Genomic DNA, 15,796 nt, shown 5'->3' with positions numbered 1-15,796 from the left:
TCCCGCGCTGAAACGGGTTTTTTTTTTTTTCAACAGCCCCCCCATTCGGCGCGAGACAAACCCGATGCACTGGTTAAAAAAGAAAACCGGACAGTGCTTACCTGAATCCCCGCGCTCCGGTGACTTCTTACTTACCTGGTGAAGATGGCCGCCGGGATCTTCTCCCTCGGTGGACCGCAGGGCTTCTGTGCGGTCCATTGCCGATTCTAGCCTCCTGATTGGCTGGAATCGGCACGTGACGGGGCGGAGCTACACTGAGCCGCTCTCCGGCACGAGCGACCCCATTCAGAAGAGAAGAAGACCGGACTGCGCAAGCGCGTCTAATCCGGCGATTAGACGCTGAAAATTAGACGGCACCATGGAGACGAGGACGCTAGAAACGGAACAGGTAAGTGAATAACTTCTGATAACTTCTGTATGGCTCATAATTAATGCACAATGTACATTACAAAGTGCATTAATATGGCCATACAGAAGTGTATAACCCCACTTGCTTTCGCGGGACAACCCCTTTAAGTATGCAATATTTAGTGGGTGGTTAGGTTTATTCCTCTGCATCTCATGTAACATTTCTTTTTCATTTGTTAATACATTTGAAAAGAAACTATTTAATAGATTTACCTTCCCCCCCATTGTCTTTTATGATTTCTCCTGCATTATTTCTTAGAGGGGCAGTACTTCCAATGCAAATCCTTTTACTGTTTATATAATTTAAGAATAGTTTAAAGGGGTTGTCTTGCGAAATCAAGTGGGGTTATACACTTCTGTATGGCCATATTAATGCACTTTGTAATGTACATTGTGCATTAAATATGAGCCATACAGAAGTTATTCACTTACCTGCTCCGTTGCTAGCGTCCTCGTCTCCATGGTTCCGTCTAAATTCGCTGGCGGCTTGCTTTTTTAGACGCGCTTGCGCAGTCCGTTCTTCTGCTCTGAGCACGAGCCGCTTCAGTGTGCTCACCGCTACAGCTCTTCTGCGCATGCGCAGAAGAGCTGTATCTTCTCGGGAGCGCGCTGGAGCGGCCATTCTGCTACCATCCTCTCTTAGAGGAAGGTGCAGAGCCGCCCTGCCGCCCAGCAGAGCCGCCCAGGTAAGTGATGGGTGACGGACTGACGGGGGTGACGCGTGACGGACTGCCGCTGGGCCCCGGAGCCTACCACTGTGGCGCCGGGGCCTACCGCTGTGGCCCCGGAGCCTACCGCTGTGGCCCCCGGGGCCTACCGCTGTAGCCCCGGAGTCTACCGCTGGGCCCCGGAGCCTACCGCTGGGCCCCGGGGCCTACCGCTGGGGAGCCGGGGCCTAGCGCTGGGGAGCCGGGGCCTAGCGCGGGGGAGCCGGGGCGTAGCGCGGGGGAGCCGGGGCGTAGCGCGGGGGAGCCAGGGCGTAGCGCGGGGGAGCCGGGGCGTAGCGCGGGGAAGCTGGGGCGTAGCGCGGGGAAGCCGGGGCCTAGCGCCGGTTACCTGCTGCCTGGCGGTGGGTGACTGGTCGGCCGCGTTCAATCCCGGGGTCCGGTGGTGGCTGCGGGGCGTCTGGTTGTCAGGGAGACACAGCTGGTAGCGTCTCGGGAGCGCGCACGTCGGGCTACAGCAAGTGACGGGAAAAGAGCCGGCGGCCATCTTGGGGAAACTTTTTATAAGTTGCTGAAACGCTGGAACTGTAAGTACAAACCAGCTAGAAAAGTCATTTACAGGGGTAATTAGTAATGTATGCTTAATAAGGGGGACTGGGCAAAAAAAAAATTTCACTGCTTCCGTGAGACAACCCCTTTAAGGTTATTTTGCTCTCTTTGGCAGTCAGTCTTTCTGCCTCTTCCTTAGCAGTTTTGATCTATTCTTTACATTTTTTTGTTTTTTCCCTGTATGATTTTAGCGCTTCTTTGCTGCTTTCTTGTTTTAGTAGTTTAAACGCTTTTTTTTTTTTTCTTATTGCCCCCCTTACAGTCTTGTCAAGCCACATTGGTTTCCTTCTACTTGTAGTTCTTTTGTTTTTAAAGGGTATGAACTGCTCACAAGTGTCCTTTTACATGGAACAAATGAGTGAACGATGACCGAGTCATTAACTTTCAAACAACATCCCTTTTCAAACGCAGATATAATCATTAAAAAAATGTTGACAGTTTTCAGAATAGCTAGTTCAGTTCATCATTGCTCTGTGTGGGATGTCTGTAAATAACTGGGAGTGGTATTTGAATGACTGAATGATCACCTTTAACCCCAAACAACTGGCCAATGATGCATCATAGAATGAACAATGAACGATAAGTGAACAAATTATTGTTCATTTTTCCATCATTGGCCATATTTACACTGAGCAATCATTGTCCATTTTCACATAATCCAATCATCATTTGAACAATAATTGTTCCATAAAAAAGGGATCTAAGTTAGAACACTTTGATAATAAAGCTGGGAAATCACAGGGAAATGATGTCAGCCTGCAACTCTGTCAATAGCCAGTTATTATTATTTTTGTGGCAGGCTGATCAGGGGTGGTACAAACTCTCTTGAAAGGTAAGTGCTGATTGGTTACAGTGAGTACCTGTTATAAAATGACAAATTAGAAACACAAATCACATGTTGGCACTTACAGCATAATTAGCAGCACTAACCCCCACACAATTTGTTATACAAGTACATTTAAAAGCCAAACAGTTTTTAGCTTTTCTGCTAATTCAAAAATTGCACAAACCTTGAATGGCACCATAGGCTGCTACCAACTCTGTCTACCCCTCGTCACAGCTTTGTGCCTTAGGCCTCCTTCAGATGGGCACTCCGTTTTAACGCTGCCCACTTATCTGATGAAAATTGCATGAACGAACCCCGACCAAGTCTCCATTGTTCACAATCTTTTTTTTATCAATTCACATGGCCGGCTTCAGAATATAGCAAATAAAATACGTAGCAGCCCCGAAACCCCTCAGCAGAACTGCTAGTAATCACTTTTAAATGTCTCACTAGAGGCACCTTTCAGTGTTGAGCAACGCTAGCCACTGCTAAACTCCCTCACCCTTCCTTTTCTGATGTCTCCCATAGAAGTCTATGGAGTCGCCAACATTTTTCGGTCCAAAGATAGGGCAAGGCCTATATTTTTCAGCAGCGGGAAACTTTGGTCATTGATTTCAAGTGCTTATGTGCTATTTTTCATTGAATTTCTTGAGTGGCTAAATTAGCTGTGATAAAACACTCGTGGGAATAAAGCCAGAGTTAGAAAATTGTTCTAATTAAAAGCATACAACTTTATGCAATTCCTTAATATAATATTGCAGTATAATATGCCAATCACCAATCTTACATTTTAAAGTAAAATCTTAAATCGCTGGTGAAATGTACAAAATGTCTGTCTTAAATTAATGGTTCCGTATTAAACAATGGTTTGGAGAAGAAAAGGAAAAACATAACACAGTCTGCACACTTATTAAACCTCCAAAGAAACACTGTTGCCTTGAAATGTTCTACAGTTCTGCTATCTTTATAGAATTCTGAAGGAAAGGCAAGATTTCATATATCAATGTCTCTTGGGTCTGCTCAAATTAAAACAAAAGCTCTGTTCTCTAGTACAATTCTATTTAGTTTTACCGCCGGGGATAACCACACTGGGAAAATAATGTTGTTTCACAAATCAAAGACTGTATGAGCGCTCACATTATCATATTTTATATTATGCCTAATAAACAGTTAAAGTATTACAGAGATTAGTTTTTGATTATTGCAGAATAAACTGTATCAACAGTGAGAGTAAAGTTGAAAGGACTCATTTCACCTTCTTCATTCTGGCTGCAGATTGAATTTGCCTTCTTCATGAACAAAGGTCAAAAGCTATTAAGCAGATACCAAGACACTATGCAAATGTTTATTTAGCATTTAAATGAATATATGATGTTTGTGAGTGAATGCTTGATAGGTGTAAATCGGTCAAAACCTCCCAACGTTAACAGCTTTTTGGATGTCAGCAGCAGCTTCTTCATGTAGAGCTTAGCTCATGCTCTTATTAAAAGAAAATGATCCAAGTGTTATAACCTAATTTATTTCCAAATTAGTATAATTGTCTTTTACGCATAAGGTATAAAATAATTCATTGCTACTTGAAGAAAGACATAAAGGAGTTGTTTCAGGATCGACACTTGGTAATATGTTCATCTATTGACTATAATATGGTAACTCTATGAACCCCGGAAAAAGGCAGGCAGAGCCAACAGAAGACAAATCACACTTATTCTAATTCTGCTTCTGCTTGATTCTAGTTACTGGTGGAGATCATGAAGGTTCGAATCTACCTATTGGATAGTGGTTTCATAGTTTAACAAAATGCCATCATTATTTATCCTGAGTCAATGTTTATCAAATGCATCAATTTTTTTAATCTAATGTATCAACCGCATCCACTATTTCTCTTTACTGTTTTAGGCCTTAGTCACACGGGCGTTTTTTCACGCGATTTGCGCATCGCATGACGGATGCGCATGCGCAAATCGCGTGACCGGCGCCGAAAAATCGGCCCAAAAATCGCCCGAAAATCTGCTCCTAGCCGCGTTTCATTAGAAACGGGCCGGAGCTGTCCAGCGCATTGCATTCAATGGAGCCGGCAATACAGCGGCTCCATTGAATGCAAGCGCTGCGGGCGAGTGTGGGATGAATTGTCGGGGAGGGGTTAAATATATAACCCCTTCCCTGCAATGCATCCTTAAATGTGAAAAAATAAAAAAAAAGGATGTACTCACCAGCTCCCGGCAGCTGGAGATCCCGGCGGCCGGCCTGCAGTGGGTGTGAAGGAGGTGTGACTCAGACTTGCCCCTGATTGGCTCAGCGCTGAGCCAATCAGAAGCAAGTCTCAGTCACACCCATTCATGAATTCATGAATGGGTGTGACTGAGATCAGCCTCTGATTGGCTCAGGCTGAGCCAATCAGGGGCCAGTCTGAGTCACACCCCTTCACACCCACTGCAGGCCGGCCGCCGGGATCTCCAGCTGCCGGGAGCAGGTGAGTACATCCTTTTTTTTTATTTTTTCACATTTAAGGATGCATTGCAGGGAAGGGTTATATTATATACAATTCATCCCGCGCACGCCGGCAGCCCATTGCTTTCAATGGAGTTGGCTGTATTGCCGCTCCATTGAATTTAATGGGCAAACATTGTTCTTCTCTGCCACAGCTGTTACAGCTGTGGCAGAGAAGAATGATTTGTCTTCTGTATGTTCTCAATGGGGTCGGCGCTGCTGCCGCCGGCCCCATTGAGCGCATATAGAGAAGAGAACAGGAATCGCAGATCGCAGATAGGTGCGATCTGCGATTTCTGTTCTCTAATTTATCGGACGAGCGCATAAAAAGCGCTCATGTGTCCGATACCATTGCAAAGCAATGGTTTTAAAAAATCGCCGGACGCATGCGCATGCGCAAATCGCGGCAATAAACGCCCGTGTGACTAAGCCCATAGGCTTATAACTAGTAGCCACACTCTTTATGAGAAGGATCAATTCAAAAGGGTATCAGAAAATGAAATTCTCTGTTGTTATCTTTAGAATACAGACATCACTTATATTAACATCACTTCTAGTTTTAGACATGGTATACAGGGTCATGTATATGTAGTATGTATAAGATTTCAATATACCCCCATAACCAGCAGTGGTGCCCATATAACAATTACACACAACTTGACAATGTCAGTCACTATATCCTTTTTAAAAGGTAACCACGGTAGCAAAGTAACATCATTTGAAAGGCTGAAAAAAGACACGTGTTCATCTGGTTCTGTCTATTATACTCCACTATGTACCCTGGGCAAAGCAAAAAAAAAAGAGGCAAATCCAGTTTTCCTTATTTTAGGATAATGACTAGAGATGAGCGAACGCGTTCGTCCGAGCTTGATATTCGTGCGAATATTAGGGTGTTCGGGATGTTCGTTATTCGTAACGAACACCATGTGGTGTTCTGGTTAATTTAACTTTCTTCCCTGAGACGTTAGCGCTTTTTTTTGGCCAATATAAAGACAGGGAAGGCATTACAACTTCCCCCTGCAACGTTTAAGCCCTATACCACCCCCCTGCTGTGAGTGGCTGGGGAGATAAGGTGTCACCCGAGTATTGAAATCTGCCCCTCCCGCGGCTCGCTATGGATGCATTCTATATGCGCTCAATGGGGCCAGCGGCAGCAGCGCTGACCCCATTGAGAACATATAGAAGACAAATCCTTCTTCTCTGGCACAGCTGTAACAGCTGTAGCAGAGAAGAACGATGTTTGCCCATTGAATTCAATGGAGCGGCAATACAGCATGTTCCACTGAATGCAATGGGCTGCCGGCGATCGCAGGATGAATGGTCGGAAAGGGGTTAAATATATAACCCCTTTCCTGCAATTCATCCAGAAATGTGTTACACTAAAAATATATACCGGCGTATAAGGCGACGGGGCGTATAAGACGACCCCCCAACTGTCACCTTATACGCCGGTAATACAGTGGAGCAAAGAATAAAAATCATTACTTACGTTTTTAGATGATCTGCGGCGCTCCTGCAGGCTGTCACTCCCTCCTGGTCCACGGCAGAGTATTGCTTTCTCCACGAAAGACTTTAAATCCCTGCCTCCAGAAGCACACGTGCCTTCAGCCAATCACAGCCAATGACAATGATGTCATTGAATGGCTGTGATTGGCTGTGTTTCTGGAGGCGGGGATTTCAAGGCTTGAAATCCCCGCCTCCAGAAACACAGCCAATCACAGCCATTCAATGACATCATTGTCATTGGCTGTGATTGGCTGAAGGCACGTGTCTTTCTGGAGGCAGGGATTTAAAGCCTTTCATAGAGAAAGCTTGTCTGCCGTGGATTAGGAGGGAGTGACAGCCTGCAGGAGCGCCGCAGATCATCTAAAAACGTAAGTAATGATTTTTATTCTTTGCTCCACTGTATTACCGGCGTATAAGGTGACAGTTGGGGGGTCGTCTTATACGCCCCGTCGCCTTATACGCCGGTATATATTTTTAGTGTAACACATTTCTGGATGAATTGCAGGAAAGGGGTTATATATTTAACCCCTTTCCGACCATTCATCCTGCGATCGCCGGCAGCCCATTGCATTCAGTGGAACATGCTGTATTGCCGCTCCATTGAATTCAATGGGCAAACATCGTTCTTCTCTGCTACAGCTGTTACAGCTGTGCCAGAGGAGGACGATCTTTATGCTGACAGTGGGGGGGGGGGGGGGCACTCTTGCCGCTATTGTGGCTTAATAGTGGGACCTGTGAACTTGAGATGCAGCCCACCATGTAGCCCCTCGCCTGCCCTATCCGTCACTGTGTCATTCCCATCACTTTCCTGAATTGCCCAGATTTTCACACATGAAAACCTTAGCGAGCATCGGCGAAATACAAAAATGTTCTGGTCGCCCATTGACTTCAATGGGGTTCGTTGTTCGAAACGAACCCTCGAGCATCACGGGAAGTTCGTTCCGAATAACGAACACCCGAACATTTTGGTGTTCGCTCATCTCTAATAATGACTCCTTCCACACTGTTATGACGTGCTGCAAAAATGCTACATAACCAACCACCAGCTTCTGACAGTGTCCCTGAGGAGTTTTAACCCATTCCTCATGGCCAATGGCCTACAACTCACTAATATTCTTGGGTTTGTGTGCTACAACCACCTTTTTTGAATCTTCCTGGAGGTTTTCTATGGGGTTTAAGTCAGGCGACTTTGATGGGCACTCCAGAAGCTTTCAAGATTTCTTCTGAAACCAATCTTAGGTAGATTTTGTAGTATGCTTGGGATGATTGTCCCGTTGGAAGGTCCAAGAACTCCCAAGCTTCCTCAAGTAACGCATGATGTTTTCTCCTTGGATTTCTTGAGGCTTGATTAAAACTATCTTGTTGTCTACATGCTGCATGTTTCTAGCAATGGAGAAAGTAAAGCAGCCCTAAAGCATTGCTGAACCACCACCATGCTTCACTGTAGACAGGTTGTCCTTTTCAACATACTAGTAATTATTAGGGAATTATAGTACCAGTGTTTCTGGTGGTGCAATGCGCCACACAGCTCTGCGACATGCAAGTCACACACACACAGCTCTGCTACATGGCTTTCGCATATGAGATGCACGTGATTTACCAACTTCAGCAGCTCGCTGAGGAAACATGTTGGCTCATTGTTTTTGCATATAAGATGCATGTGATTTGCGAACTTCAGCAGCTCGCTGAAGAGACATGTTTGGTCGTAGCTTTTGCATATCTGCTGCATGAGATTTGCAAACTTCAGCTAGTCGCTGAGGTGAAATCATGGCTTGTCGCTGTGTAATGTAAGCTGCATTAGCTTCCCGGTGGGGTATAACCTTCTGTGGTGACATGTTTGCATGACAGAAAGCGCTGCGGAATATGTTGGCGCTATACAAATAAAGTTTATTATTATTATTATTACAGAAACAGTTTGTTTCAACACTGGACAACGGTTGACGATTAGATGAAGGCTGGACTGGTGTTGTTGGCATTAACACTTGATATGACAGGATATCACCTTCAGGAGAGGTGAAGATACTGGTGAAGGACTATACTTCAAGGTCAATATGCACCGCCAGCTACATATGTGGACATTTGTGATGTGATCCAATTCAATGAAAAAAATTTACTCAGCGCTCAAAATTTAAAAAAAGATTTTCCGATCCTTACAAAGTTCAAATACTGATGAAAAATCTTTTTATTGCACTGCGTTTCGTTGCATTCCGTGACTTTTTCAAGCTTAATACACATACATTATCATTTATAAGTAAATATAAATGATAATATATGGGTATTTTGCTTGAAAAAGTCATGATCGGAACATCTTTTTCTCATTTTGAGCGCTGAGCAAAGTTTTTTCATTGAATTGTATCATTTGCTACTGTGTGCCCAGTCCTTTGAAAGGGGCATAATTTCTCAGCAGCTCTACTGCAGCCACAGGATACAAAAAGAAGATTGGAAGGATCCACACTACAGACATATTAGATGTCTACCGGGATTTAGAGGTGCTAGCGGTGTATCCCAGGAGGGAACCCCGCTAGACCGGGTAAGTCCCCGATTATTGCTGATTTTTAAATAATACCATTTATGTTGTGGAGCGCTTCCCTAATTGCTATGTACATTTGTGAGGTGTCATTTATTGAAGTCTCCACACAGGTGTCCAGCTGTCTCACAACAAACTACAAACTGACACACTGAGTACTGCTGTATCCATAGCAATTTAGGCCAGGGGGGGTTGTGGGGGATGTATTCTGCCCATAATCCCTCATTCAGCTCAGAGACCATGTGACTGATCACATGACGGTATCAAAAATAACAGTTTGGACAGCACACACTTATATTTTGAATGCACATAAAAATTTTCACTTAAGGCTAAGGCAACATTAATGTTTCAGGCTCAAATGCCCTTTATCAAGCATATAGATGAACGTGGAGTATTAGGGGTTAATGGCAACAAAGTTCAGCATGGCTATGGCTGAAATCCAGAACTGCAAAAATCAGACAAAATCCTGTGATCTAGTATGAAAGGGGGACCTCAGTTGCCAGCTAAGGGACACCACACCACATTCGATCTGGATGAGAGAGTGCTACCAAACGCTGTTTAAGCTTTTGATCACATGACAGTGACATCATCACAGGTCCTGTCAGCACACAAGCTATGTATGTATAAATTTGTGAGGTGTAATTTATTGGAGTCTCTACACACGTGTGCAGAAGTCTCAGAACCAGGTACAAACTTCCAGACTGAGTACTGCTGTATCCATAGCAACTAAGGCTGTAGGGGTTTGTGGGGGGTGTAGTCCGCCCACAATCCCTCATTTACTGCACAATGAGGATAAAGGACGTGTGATGATGTCACTATCATGTGAACAAAGGGCGGGACTAAGAGCCAGCAACTGATTACATGATGGTGACATCATTACAGGTGCTGTCATGCTCTGCATGTAACTCACACAGCACATACGGACGGACGGATGGACAAGTGGTTGTTAGCACTTTGATGCTTCATTCTTCCCCCTCCACACATACTGCTGATCCACAGACTTGGAAAGCTCCAGTTTTATTTCATTACTCCACAGAGCAGAATCCCCAAACAACTGTGGTTTATTTATATGGCTTTGAGCATATTGGAGCTGATATTTCTTGAGCTTTTGTGTCAGTAGAGGTGTTTGTCTTAGGGCTCCCATACACTTGCGTTTTAAAATGCAGCTTCTTTTTTTTTAAACGCAAATGTCAATAGGACTTTCTAATGTAAAACCGCATTGTACAAAAATTACAAAGCACAAACTTGCAATGTGTCAAGTCCCATTGATATTCGCACTAAAAAACCCTTCATTAGCAAAACGCAAGTGTGTGGGAGCCATTAGAGTTCAGACGATTGAATACCCCACTTGTGATCCACCAATGAAAGAGGCTAATATTACTATTATATAAATGTTGTTCATGTTTTTTTAATCCAGTAAGCAACATCCCTAGAATTATCAAAGAAAAAAAGTCACCCCCTGCATCACAACTCTCAGCCATGCTGGATATAAAACAGCATAAACCAGCTGCAAACCACACAACCTTCTCTTAACATAATGAAACTGCATCCATCTCTGGTTTCTGGCCATTGGTTGGGTAGGATCATGGTTCCTGCTGTGGGAGAGTAGAGCAGTGGTAATGTAGAGGAGTTGGAATAGCTGAGGCTTTTTTCCTACGAGGCCTGTCTGTCGTTCAATTGAAGCTGCGATAACGAGGAGAGAAGCCTATGAAAATCAAACATATCTGATATTAATTAGGCTGCACAGCCTTTTAAATCACATTCCAGGTGTGTCTTGTGCAGATGTAAATGATCCCTGACTGTGCAAAAAGTATAGTAAAATGAGCAAATCCACATGCAATAGCATGACATTCTAGACGCAAAATTGTTACGGTATCCCTTGTGTTTTGCGCTTATGGGAAGCTGCCCTTGACATATTTAGGACCAAGCACTGTAAATTTACAGCACTTGATCCCAGGCTTTAAGCCCAGCTGTATGTAAAATTATGGCGGGGATTAAAGCCCCCTGCTTCTGTAATAAATCAGAGGCAGGATGGGTTGTCAGCTGCTAGTCACAGCTGATAACCTGGAGGAGGGAGAAGTGGGTTTTAACCCTTTCTGCATCTTCCTTTCTTCAGTACACATCACTCAATGAGCGATATGTACTAAAAGTGAAAGTGTTTCTTCCATCACATGAGCCCAGAGGGTCACATGACGGCTGTGTTTCCCTACTATAGCAGAGCTGCAGGGTCGTAATAGACCCCGATCAGCTCTGACAGTGACTTATGGCACTACAGGGGATGTTTTTCCCTATAACTGGGGCTCCTATGGATGCCCCAGCTACTGTGGGAAAATTTCAAATAAAAAACAAACAAACATGTGAATGTCCCCCAGAAGTCTTATATGCCATCATGGGGGACATAGATTGTAAAAACATAATTACATAAATAAGTAAAAAAAATACAGAATAAAACAACAAAATATACTTAAGAAAGAAAATAACCCAAAGCCGACGCCAACCAAAACCATCGCTATATGCGCCCTGTAATTCAAAACCATACAAATTATATATCGAAACATCCGAAACAAAATGAGGAACCCGTTCCCATACTTTACTTTAGCGTAAATATACTGATTAAAAAAAATAACTAGAAATATTTAAAAAAAATATATATTTTTTTTAGCTTTTTACCCCCAATAAAGCAAAAAAAGACAGAAAAAAAGTCTGTGAAAAAGATATTACAAAATAGTCTTATACGTCACGAAAAAAAAAACACTGCAAAAATAGTTTTGGTAGCAAAAGGAAAAAAAATATGTACATGGCTAAAATCCCTAAAAAGTGTCTGATCCTTAAAGGGGTTGTCCCGAGGCAGCAAGTGGGTCTATACACTTCTGTATGGCCATAATAATGCACTTTGTAATATACATTGTGCATTAATTATGAGCCATACAGAAGTTATAAAAAGTTTTTTACTTACCTGCTCCGTTGCTGGCGTCCTCGTTCCCATGGTGCCGACTAATTTTCGCCCTCCGATGGCCAAATTAGCCGCGCTTGCGCAGTCCGGGTCTTCTGTAGTCTTCTATGGAGCCGCTCGTGCCAGAGAGCGGCTCCGTGTAGCTCCGCCCCGTCACGTGCCGATTCCAGCCAATCAGGAGGCTGGAATCGGCAGTGGACCGCACAGAAGAGCTGCGGTCCACGAAGACAGAGGATCCCGGCGGCCATCTTCAGCGGTAAGTATTGAAGTCACCGGAGCGCGGGGATTAAGGTAAGCGCTCCGGTAAGCTTCCTTTACTTCCCTGCATCGGGGTTGTCTCGCGCCGAACGAGGGGGGGGGGGTTTGAAAAAAAAAAAACCCGTTTCGGCGCGGGACAACCCCTTTAAGGTACAAAACAGCCTGGTCCTTAAGGGGCTAAACATAGTTCTCTTAAAAAATGTAATAATAATAAAAAAAACTTTTCTGCACCTTAAGGGACCTTTCACATGGGAGAGAATTATGCCGCAAATGCAGCCAAATCCACAGCTGCAGAATTCCACTCCAACATTCTCAGTTCTAACTGCAGATTTTGATGCGGGATTGCAGGCAGGTTTTAAGCCATTTTCAATTCCACATCAAAATACACAGGTAGCCTGCAGAATATATTGTGGTTTGCTCTGCATTGTGCAGCCTATTTCCATCTCCTGTGAAAGGTTCCTAGAGCACATCTAACTGCATTCAGAAAGCCAAAATTCCAATTTGCATGTCCATACAGAACACCAGCAGTCACTTCATCACACAACTGTTCTGCCTGTCATCCAAAATCAATGCTCATTTAATCTCTATTCAGGTGTTGGAATTGTAAACTTGATATTTTGCCAGTGACTGACAGGACAAGTTTTAAATGTACTGTTCTTGCCTGAATACTGTATGTACATGAATTGTAATTTAAAAATTATGAAGAGAATATAGTTTTTGTCAGTAGCATTATTTTCCTGAAATTTGAAAAAGTAATTTAATGTTACATGAAAAACTGATTTTTTTTATTTTTTTTTATGTCTTAGGGAATCCATTCTAACTAATCATGTTGATATATTCATCAATGCCATCAAAGATATTAAATTAACCTAGGGTAAATATGAAATAAAGAACATTACAGCATTAATAACATGAGTAATGTGGTGTACGGTGTTAGCCATCTGTAAGAACTAGAATAATAGCTGTGTGATGCCTTTATATTGCCTCAATAAGGAGATTACAGATGCAAACTTCTGACAGCAGAAGTCAACTTATCATGTATTTTGTAGCATTTTTAATATGAATACTAAAAATGCTACAAAAAGCATGATGAGGAGACCTCATCATGATATATATCTCAACATCATGAAGTCTGTCTGGGGCTACCCAGAAGAGACAGAAGGATTTGAGCAAGCCTTAAGCCTCATGTCCACGGGGAAAATCAGGGCCGCTATGGATTCTCCATGGAGAATCCGTAGCGGGTCCCTCCTGCCCCGCGGATATGAGGGCTGAAAAGAAGAATTAATAACAATTAACTTACCCGCAGCGGACAGGGCAACTCTTCTCTTCTTCACGGCCGGATCTTCTTTCTTCAGCCGGCGGATGTACTCGGCACGTCGGCGGCGTGACGCGCGCATGCGCCGGCCCGAAGCAAGAAGATCCGGCCGTGAGGAAGAGAAGAGGTGCCCGGTCCGCTGCGTAAGTTATTCTTATTTTAGGTCTCCCCCGGATCCGGACGGCTTCCATAGGCTTCAATAGAAGCCTGCGGGAGCCGTCCCCGCGGGAGACCCGCACAAAAATGGAGCATGTCACGTTTTTTTTCATGCTCCATTTTTTTTTTTATTCCCTTTTATTGACCATTCGCGGGTATTTATCTACCCGCAGGTGGTCAATGCATCCCTATGGGGTGCGGATCCGCGGGCGGGAGAAGAGTTAAAATCCGCTGCGGATTTTAATTCTTCTTTTTCCCGTGAACATGAAACCTTAATCTACAGAAGCTCTCGGAATCACCTTTGTTTGGGCCAAGGGACATGTATCTGTTTCACCCAAAACAAAGCCAAGCAGCAAGTAGCAGGTTTCACCCAACAAATGGTCATGTCTATTAGCAAGGTTGCCAGCAAAACAAAATAAACACAAAATGAAATCTCTACCTGTCCAGCACTTACTATACAGAATATATCCCACTCTACCAGCTGGAGAGCTTCTCCCTGCCAGTTTACAAGATGTATTTAGCAACTATACTAACACATTGTTGCAGCCAATGATAGAGCTCCGCACTCAATTGCAGAGCTCTATCATTGTCTGCAGCAGTCTGTGAGATTCTGTAGGCCCCTTGTCCATGGCCGAGGCGGAATATCGCTAGCGATATTCCGCCGTAGGGGAGGACGGGGGAGAGCTGACAGGTCTCCGAAATGAGCCTAACTAATGATTCTCCACTTGTGGACGCCGACGCTGCACTTTCCATAGTAACCCTATGGAAATCTTTACAGAGTATGATCCACCGTGAACAGGCAGCCTTGGAGACCCAGAGCAGCAGCATGGGCCCCTGAGGGGAGAGGTGAGTATATGACTGTTGTTTTATGACAGTGGGGCTGGGTTTTAATAATAAAAAAATATTGGACAACCGCATTAAATATTCGCCCCCTGAATAAAAGAATCACCTAGCAGGCTAGCAGGTGATTCTCTTCCCTGTTACTTCACATAGGAGAGAAATATTGGTGATATATACTTTTTCCACAACTAGTCTTGCATGAATGTCACAGGTTTTACAAGTTTTGCATTGGAGCCCAGGAGCTTCAAGTTACGCCTCTGGGTGATATATAGAATCATAGAATGGTAGAGTTGAAAGGGACCTCCAGGATCATCTGGTCGAAACCCATATACTTGCTCTCCACAACTAGTTTTGCATGAATGTCACTATACTGTTGGTCGGTCTTTTTTCTGCTTTTCTGTCTACACTAAGGTAGGTCAACACAATCATATTATTCTTATTATTGTTATTATTATTATTATTATTATTATTTGCAAAGTTTAATGACAGCTTTGTTGTTCTGCAGAAGCAGGATAGTTATATCATATACACAGCTCTGTATGCAGCTGTCATGTTACTTTCTGGTCTCTTTAGGAACAGAGATCTCCCCTCCGTTCCTCCCTGCTCTCCCCCGCAGCTCCCCGCCGCCGGCAGCCGAATCTTTGCTCCCGAGCGGGCAGGTAGTCGCTAAGGTCAATGCTCACTTGAGCAATTGCCCTTAGTGAGTATACTCGCTCATCTCTAGTCCTAATGTTGCTGTGAAGGTGTTTCTGTATGCTCCTTGTTTTCTGCTTTCAAACTTTTGCCTGACTATCCAGTTTTCCTGAACTCTTCCTGTCCTGACCTTGGCCTCTTTACCAAATGCCCCATGTCTGAATGCTGTCTCTCCTGAGCTCCTGCCTGTTTGCTGTATTGCACAAACTTGCCTGTTCTCATCTTTGCCTTTTAACTGATTAATTTCTAGCTTGATTCCTCAGTACCACATCCGGGTGCCATTTGACCTGTCCATGTCAGCTGTCACAGTACCGACACTACTTCTGAGGCCAAGACCAGATTCCTGTAAAAAATGGGTTAAAAGGTAAAGACTTGCAATCTCTTGGACCTTTCCTGTGGAGTAGTATTAGGTCAAATCAGTCAGTGACACAATGAGTCCAGGCCCACAGCATAACAGATGCGTTCTCTTTAACAATGAAATAAAAAATAAACAAACAGCTTTATACCCCCTGTATTAAAATAGGAAAGTCTCATAAATATATCAGTACTC

The sequence above is a fragment of the Eleutherodactylus coqui genome, chromosome 10, assembly GCF_035609145.1.
Source record: "Eleutherodactylus coqui strain aEleCoq1 chromosome 10, aEleCoq1.hap1, whole genome shotgun sequence".
NCBI classification, from domain to species: domain Eukaryota; kingdom Metazoa; phylum Chordata; class Amphibia; order Anura; family Eleutherodactylidae; genus Eleutherodactylus; species Eleutherodactylus coqui.
This window is presented reverse-complemented; position numbering follows the sequence as displayed.